The sequence below is a fragment of the Acomys russatus genome, chromosome 17 (assembly GCF_903995435.1).
Source record: "Acomys russatus chromosome 17, mAcoRus1.1, whole genome shotgun sequence".
Lineage (NCBI taxonomy): Eukaryota > Metazoa > Chordata > Mammalia > Rodentia > Muridae > Acomys > Acomys russatus.
The window spans coordinates 35758208-35767300 of record NC_067153.1 but is presented as its reverse complement, the minus strand read 5'-3'; the positions used below and the strand labels follow the sequence as shown (position 1 = coordinate 35767300).

At 37.2% G+C, this 9093-nt stretch overlaps 1 pseudogene; it reads right to left on the bottom strand.

Annotated features, from left to right (window-relative positions):
- Positions 1-6035: 6035 nt before the first annotated feature.
- On the bottom strand, positions 6036-7952 carry LOC127201813 (ATP-binding cassette sub-family F member 2-like; annotated as a pseudogene).
- Between the last annotated feature and the right edge of the window lie 1141 nt (positions 7953-9093).

Genomic DNA, 9093 nt, shown 5'->3' with positions numbered 1-9093 from the left:
AGGCATGCAGGGATGTTTCAATATATGAAAATCCACTAATTTAATCCAACATACAAACAAACTAAAAGAAAAAGCACATAAATACCTTCTTTGATGCTGAAGAAGCCTTCGAAACAATTCAAAACCCTTTCATGTTATAAGTCTTGGAAAAATCAGAGATACAAGGTATATACCTAAACACAATAAAGGCAATATATAGCAAGCAATGGAGAAAACCGAAAGTAATCCTACTGAAATTAGGAATAAGAAAAGGCTGCTCACTCTTAACATACAGTACTTGAAGTCCTAGCCAGAGAAATAAGACAACTAAAGGAGGTCAAGGGGTACACAAATTGGAAAGGAAGCAGTCAAAGTATAACTATTCACAGATGATATGATAGTGTAAATAACTAACCTCAAAAATTCTACCAGAGAACTCTTACAGCAGATAAACATGTTCAGCAAAGTGCCTGGATACAAAATTAATTCTAAAAATCATTAGCTCTTCATATGGAAAAACAAAAACACAGAAAACCTAAAACAATCCTATAAAAATAAAACACCTTCTGGAGGTAGCTCCACTCCTAGTTTCAAGCTGTAATACAGAGCAACAATAATAAAAAATGCATGATACTGGTACAGATATAGACTGGTTAATCAATGGAATCAAATTGAAGACTCAGAAAAAATACCACAAACTGTAGACATTTAGATTTTTACAATGGAGCAAACACCAAACAATGAAAAAGGAAACCATCTTTTTTTTTTTTTAATGCTGGTGTAATTGAATATCTACATGTAGAGTAATGCAAATAGATCCATATTTATCACTCTACACAAAAATCAAGTCCAAGTAGATCAAAGATCTGAACATAAAAACAAGTACACTAAATCTACTAAAAGAGAAAGTAGGGAAGATTCTTGAATTTATTGGCATAGGACACAACTTCCTGAACAGAATACTTACAGCTCAGGCTCCAAGATCATCAATTAATAAATGATATCTCTTGAAACTGAAAAGCTTCTATAAAGCAAAGGACACTGTTAATAGAATTAAAAGACAGTCTCACCAATCCTTTATCCAAGAAAGAGCTAATATCAAAAATATATAAAGAGCTCAAGAAATTAAACACCAAAACTCAAAATAATCTAATAAAAAATGGGCTACAATACTAAACAGAGAATTCTCAACAGAGGATTATTCAATGGTCTAGAAAAACTTAGAGAAATTTTCAATGTCCTCGGTCATCAGGAAAATGCAAATCAAAACAACTTTTAGATCTCATCTTACACCCCTCAGAATGGCCAAGTTAAAAGCCCGAAGTGACAGCACATGCTGCTGAACATGTGGAGAAAGGGAAACACTGCTCCGTTGCTGGTGGTTGTGTAAACTTGTACAACCACATTGAATATCAATCACAACTTTTAAATATGCTGTCCTTGACATATTATTTGGTACAAATTTATGCTGACAAAGACTTTCTGTCCTTTTTCCTAATGTTGTTTTTTATTTTTATTATTTTTATTAATTTATGCTTGTTACATCTCAATGGTTATCCCATCCCTTGTATCCTCCCATTCTTCCCTCCCTCCCATTTTCCCATTATTCCCCTCCCCTATGACTGTTCCTGAGGGGGATTACCTCCCACTGTATGTGCTCATAGGGTATTAAGTCTCTTCTTGGTAGCCTGCTGTCCTTCCTCTGAGTGCCTCCAGGACTCCCCCTCCAGGGGACATGGTCAAATGTGAGGCACCAGAGTACGTGAGAAAGTTGTTTCACACTCTCCACTCAACTGTGGAGAATATTCTGACCATTGGCTAGATCTGGGTAGGGTTTTAAAGTTTACCACCTGTATTGTCCTTGGCTGGTGCTTAGTTTCTCTTCAGATCGTATAAATCTTTCGCCTTTTACTAATGTTATTTTTTAAAATTTTTGTTTCAATGTCCAAAAGACTTATTCTTAATTCTAAATTATGATTTAAATGGTATATATCTTTATATTAGTTGCATAATTAAATAGTTTTATAATTAATATATTTATTCATAACTGATTTTAACGTAAGGTCCGCCTGCCTGCTTTGCTTATATTCCTTCTGCGTGTCCTATCAGCTGGAGTTCCATTATCCATGTTCAATCTTCACTTTCTCCCATTCAATGACATTTTTTCATGTTTAGTTTTAAATACTTTTTCTTATTCCTCTTTTATATTTTGAAAAGTATGACCATTGCTTTAATTCACATCAAGGTTAATGCTTGTTTAACTTTAACACTTAAATTATACTTTTTATTCCTAAGTAATAGTTCTTTCCAACTCACTTTAGATGATTTCTCATTTTTTTGTAGCATATTATGACTCACTTTAGATGATTTCTCATTTTCCTTGTATCATCATAAAGCTTGACTAAGAATTATAATCTGAAATAATCACAGCAGTGTGCTACAAACACTCCACATTTTTGGTCATTGAGTGACACAAGCCCACAATGGAAGATTAGATATATGCCTTGTGCTGATTTGCAATAAAAGATGAGGTTTGTAAAACATTGTACAACATTGTCTTCAAGGTACAAGTACACAATGTGTATATCACATACATTATTAAACTTGAGTGTCATCAATTACCAATATGACAAATTATATTTGTAAAACAGTCAAATGCCTAATGTTTTCCTGAGTACAGGTATTTCTGGTAAAGAAAACTCCACAAGAATTTCATTTTTCTATCTTCTATAAAAATATGATGGTCTCAGTTTACATTGCAATTAAATAGCGATACTTTCATATTTTGACATATAAATCATGTATTATAATGTTTTCAGTTCTTTTTTCTGAGATTTTTAATATATATTAGGATTAGCACTATATAATATTTTATGAATTGTTTTGACAGGTGTAAGGGTATGTTTAATTAATTGCTGGAATCTATGGGGAAAAGCTTAGTTAACTTAATTGAATTAAACGCTTCTATTGCTCTTATGCCCTTATGCTAATACTTCATATTTTTTCTTGTAGCTATGGGCTATATAAGTCAGAATTCTTGAGAGGAATAGAACTAATAGAACGACTGAGAAAACAATAGCCTGAAACCACGGTGAGGAAGCCCTGTGGTATTACAGGAAAGAAAGGATCTTCAATTCATGCTACAAAACTGAAGAAACTGTGTTCTAGTATCAGTAACATATTCAAGCAGCATGGGCAGAAAGGTTCCCTAGCAGAGATGCAGGCAGGCACGCAAAAAGAGTAGGTTTTACTCAGACATCTTTATATGTACATAATTTCTAAAAAGAAGCTACATAAATTCTCTCTCTCTCTCTCTCTCTCTCTCTCTCTCTCTCTCTCTATCTATCTATCTATCTATCTCTCTCTCTCTCTCTCTCTCTCTCTCTCTCTTTGAAAGTGTGTGTGTGCAAAATAAGTTCAACTTTCATAGGCTGTCTCAGACACACATCCCTTACATGATCCCACATTTAATCACGATGTGCAAGATTTACTGTCACCTCATGCAAATATTGTGCTTGAACTCTCTAGTTAACCAGGTTCAAAAGGGTCTGAGCAAATAAAGGAGTTGTCTTCTAGCAGTAAACACTAAAACTATGGCAAGATAAGTGTTGTCTGTCATATGAGCTCCCTCAGTACAACTTACTGGCATATTTTTAGCTGATGAAACAGATCTGCGCAAGAATGGAGTGAAGCAGTGGAAGTCCAGGGTTTCTCACTTCTAGAATACTGCAGTGCGGTTGCAGGGAAGATAAAGTTATACAGAAAAGGCCTGCGGCAGCTGGCGGTTGTAACGAATAGTGGACTTGCGGGATACACCAGAGAGAGCTGAGCCCATGGACTAAAGCAGTCCGGTTACTTAGACTAATCCTGCCAAGGCCATCGTTTGAGATCAGGCCTAATCACTACTAAAGTTTATGAAGTAGAACTAAAGACTTGGCCAAGCCTTTAAAAAGTCTAATAGATCTATTAAGATCCCTTCTAGGTTTGTGAGTATCCACCTGTGATTTAATTGTCTGTTGGTCATGGATACTCTTGAATTTGTTAGGCAGGAAAATGAAAACAATGTGTGCATATTAGCAAGTCATAATACTGAGAATTTAAATAAAATAACTAAACAATAGATTCCTAATTTATATTATATGCTTAAAAATCAATTCATGCTTAGCTTTCAGAAAAATATTGATATATATTGTTTAATATTATATAATGTCTACATGGCTTTAACAAAAAGGAGACTTTAAGAATTTCCCATACAGTGTATTTTAAATAACTTGGAGAATGAAAAAAAAATCTTTGAAATTCAATTTTATCTATTTTACAGTAAAATATAGTTAATAAAAATACAAATACAAATAATTCAGTTATTTTCACATTAGCATAATTATATTTTTCAAATATGTCACTAAAAATACATATTATGAAACATCTTTTATTTCTCTTTCAATTTTCTCCAATCATAGAACACTGAAGTATAAAAGTAATATATATATGAAAAGAATAGCTTAAGGTTACAAAAAGAGCATTGCATGCATTTTCAGAATTTTCACCCTACTTTTAAAATATATATATATTCCAGTTCAATGCCTAAATAGCTGCTAAAATGAAGGGAACATACATTGTCTCCAATCTTATAAAAGTTAATGAAATCTTTCTAGTGGCAATTTTACTATTCCAAAATTGTCAATTCATAGCAAAACTGGGCAAAATAAACATAGTGTTGAAAGCTATTGGGTGAGGATCACCATTATAATCATTTGAAAACTTATGTGGCTGTATATTAATAAAATCAAAGTCTTTCAGTGACTATATACTTCTATTAAATTTTTATATCCAGCTATGCTACTGTTAATATCCAAAGTCAAAGCTAATATTCAATTGAGGCAATATTTACTCCTTTATTAATGTAAATTATGATAATCTAGGCCATACTCTTATCTGATGTGACTATAAACAAGTTAACCTCTACAATTCAAGTATAATAAACAAAACATTTTATCAATGGTTATCTTATTACTGAGAATTTTTCTTCTAATTTACAAATAAGGCAGTAAAATGTTCTTGGTTATTTGGTGAAACTCTCATCTTTTGAGCTAATATATTGAGTAAGGTCTTTTATAAATTTTTTGGCTTTGTTCTCACATTTCAAGATTTAGATCCTGGAACTGCAAGTGAGAGATAATATGCTATTTGTCTTTGTTAGTCTAGGCTACTTTATTTAATACAAATTTCTAGGTCACTTCATTTACCCCAGCTGCAGTTTCCTTACAGAGAATAGTATTCCATTGTGTATACAGACCTCATCTTCATTACTCATTCATTTGTTGAAAGATATTTAGGTGCTTTCCATTTATAACTATTTTGAATAGGCTACTACCGAACTCTGCTAAGCAAGTATCTGAGGAGGATGAAGTTGAGTCCTTTGGGTATCTAGTAAAGAATGGTGTAGCTGGATCATACGGCAAATTTTTTCTTTTAGTTTTTTAGAGTGGCTAGGCCAATATGCAGGGTTTTTTTTTGTTTGTTTGTTTGTTTTTTTGTTTTTTTTGTTTTTTTTTTTTTTGGCCTCCTCTTTCTTTATTGGACACTTTGTAAAAGACACACCGATGTACAATGTTAAATGATTATTAAAATACCAACCAGGACTAAGGCCCTGGACCAGAGCTCCAAACCAGAAGCAATCAGGAATGGGGGTGATGGGCTGGCAGTATTCCTCCAACATCACCTAAACCCATTAACAAGGCTCTTGAATCCTTCCAAGGCCCTATCAGGGCTTGGGCCCTTTGGTTAACTCAGGTATCCCTGGTTGCATCTCTCAGGGCAAGGTAACCAGCAAAAGTGTGGAGGGAACATCCAGCTGAGTGGAGACAGACAGACCCAAATGGGAGGAGGGTGGGAAAAGGACAGGAGAGGAGCTGTCTAGCTGGAACTAAGATGCAGTGAAGGCAGGCTGAAGAGAGAGGCTAGGGGCAGTATTGCAACAAATTGGGAGTGCAGCCCCAGGGTCCTTCCTGGGTCAGGTTGCAGCTGGTAGTCCTGATCCAAGCCTGCCTGAGGGCTCATGCATTGTGAGTCCTCTTGGTGAGCTGGGGCCCCTCAACTACAAGCTAGGATTGAGGGGCTCCTTATAGTCCAGGATATCTCAGGCCACTTGGTGAATGTCTGCTTACCACAAACTCAAATCTCCCGTGCAACCTGCCAGATGACTCTGAAGTGATGGCTGACTAACATCATCTCTCTATCAAACTTACTGTTGGCATCTGGCAGCGATCAGTGGTCTCAATGCCAGGTCATTGGTAGGCTCATCCAGAAAGAGCATGTGAGGGTTCTGCTGGGCCAGCCAGGCAAGACATATTCATCCCTTCTGCTCATCCGACAGGTTCTTAATTGGGCTGACTTGCTGTTTCCCAGTGAGGCCATATCTTCCAAAGATCTTCCTTATCCCTCCTTCTCCTTAATCTCTGGGTAACACTTCATCAAGTACTCCCAATGGTGCAAGGTCCAGGTCCTGCTGTTCTTGTAAGTGCTGATGGGTATCTCCCTATTTTGACACGAGAATGCTTCTGGATCATTCCATCTGTGGGTGGAAGCTCTCCAGTTAGCAGCTTCAAAAGAGTGGACTTCCCTGCACCATTCGGTCCTACCAGAGCCACTCATGTGTCAGGCCAATGCCAAATTTTAGATTATTGTAGATGCCAGGCTGGCCCTTTGTATACTGGAAGCGTGATGTCCTTTACCGTAATGACAGGTGGTGGGATCTTACCCCACGTTGGGAAATAAAAATGACAGCATCTTGTCACTCACAACCTTCTCTGTCAGTCCTGATGCCAGTTTTCTGTATTGTTTTCTCTCTGCTTTGAGCCTGTTGGGCTAGCTTGCCCCTGCCATGACCAAACCTAGCAAAGTAGTTGGTTCTTCACATGTGCAACGTGGTCCTTTACCTGGTTCTCTTCCACCCACAGCCATGTCTTCACATATTCATCATAGTTACCCATATAGTACTTCAGTTTCTCATGCATATGGATGATGTTGGTGCAGACTACCTCCATGAAGTCCTGGGATTGGGACACAAGGACCAGGATGCACTTGAAGGTCTTAAAGTTCCTCTTCCATCCCCACACAAGTATCCATGCTCAGGTGGTTGGTAGGCTTTTCCAGCAGCGGCATGAGGGGCCGAATAAAGAGGGCTCAGGCAAAAGCTACTCTCGTCAGCCAGACATCACTGAAGTCTTTTGGCTTCTGGCACTGCATGGCAGGCGTGAAACTCAATCTGCATAAGACCCTTGAGGCCCTCGTCTCGGCTTTGTCAGCATCCAGCTCTTCCAGCCCCTCATAGAGTTGCATTAGCTTCTCACACTCGGTTGTGGTCAGCCTCTAGCCATCAGCGCCCTGAGGGTCCTAGGAGGAAGCCCAGCCCATACGGTCCTTACGAGCTAGCTGCTCCACCTCCCTCTACAGCATGACCTGTCCTGTGTCCACCTCCATCACTCACTGCAAAGGTGTCTTCTCACTAGGCGCCATCTCACGAGTCAGATGGTGGATGTCGATGTGCTCAGGGGATGGGTACTTCATGTTTCCCGATAGCAGAGAGCACCATGGACTTTTCAATACCATTTAGCCAATGAGCCCATAACGATGGACGATGGCCTGAGTTTATTTCCAGTTTGGTGTCGATGAGCAGCTGTTGACCATGGAATGTGAGTGAGAGGTTGATAATGCGGACGTCAGTACTGTTGGGGTGAGAGGCTAGGACGCCAGTGATAACTCAAGCTGCAGCTTTCCTCATCTCAAAGTCCTCTAGCTCCTTTGTCTGCGCATCTACTTCTCCATCTCTCTGCCATTTACCTCATTTTTCTCCTCTGCCACCTAAGGTTCTGTGACAGCATCTCCATTTCCTTCAAGTCATTTCTGGGCCGCTTTCTAATTTTGGCAACTTCCTTCATTTTGCCTGTCTTCTTGGCCGTGTTGGAAGGCATGGTGATCAGCCACAGGCCTAGTTAGTGTTCTTTCAGGAGTGGCGTCTCACTGCGTGGCCTCTGTTGCAACCCAATTTGTATTCTTAGTTAAAGCGAATGAGGATTTCTCTTTTCTCACAATTTTCTCAGAATTTGTTATCAGTTGTTTTGTTGACCATAGGTTAAAATGAAATCTCAAAATTGCTTTAATATCATTTCCTTTATTACTAAAGATGATGAACACTTTTGGAAGTATATATTAGACTTTTAAAAAATTTCTTCTAATAAGAACATTTTGTTTACATACCTACCTTATTTTTAATTGGGTCATTTTTTTCCTTGATCACTTTTTTTTTTTTTTAGTTCTTTGTATATTCTGATTATTAATCCTCGGTGATATGCATAACGGGAAAATATTCTCATCAATTCTTTGTAATTATCTTTCAGTAGATTGATAAAGACACCTTAAGTGTATAGAAGTTTTCTATCTTCTTTTTTTTTAGGTTTCAGTTATCAATTGTTGCCCATAATGCCTTGAGAAGTAGAGTCCTGTTCAGACGCTTCTTCCCAACATCTGTATTCTGAAGAACATTTAGCTTGAAATCCTGTATACACAAACAACTGAAACAGACTTAGCCGTGCATGTGTGTAAGTTTGTGTGTGGACGGATATGTGATTATAGTATACAGAATGAACAGATCATAATGTTTAAATATAAATTCACAATGGTAAAGACTTTACATAGTCCTAGAGAAAACAAGTTTGCATGGTTCTCTATTTTCTTATTGTTCAGTGTAGTCTAGGTTTCTGTAGCATCATTTATGAATTTGTTACATTTTGTGTTGTATATGCAGAATTCCAGGTGCTACTCTAAACGTATTTACTCAGAACCTTTACTGTACCATATACTCTTAATAATTGTACGTAAACTGAATGTAGATGAAACTTTCTATCAGACACTTGGAATTATTTTAGTGTAGATCGGTTGTCACAGCCAGGTGACCTCGACACATGAGTAGGACAGAACAAAATCATGAAAGTGTCCACTGTCATATATGCACATATGACTTATGACAGAGTTACATCAGAAAGTGCTGACAGTTATCATATTCTTAAACATATTATATTTTAATACTGTAACTACATGTGAAGAAGATAATTT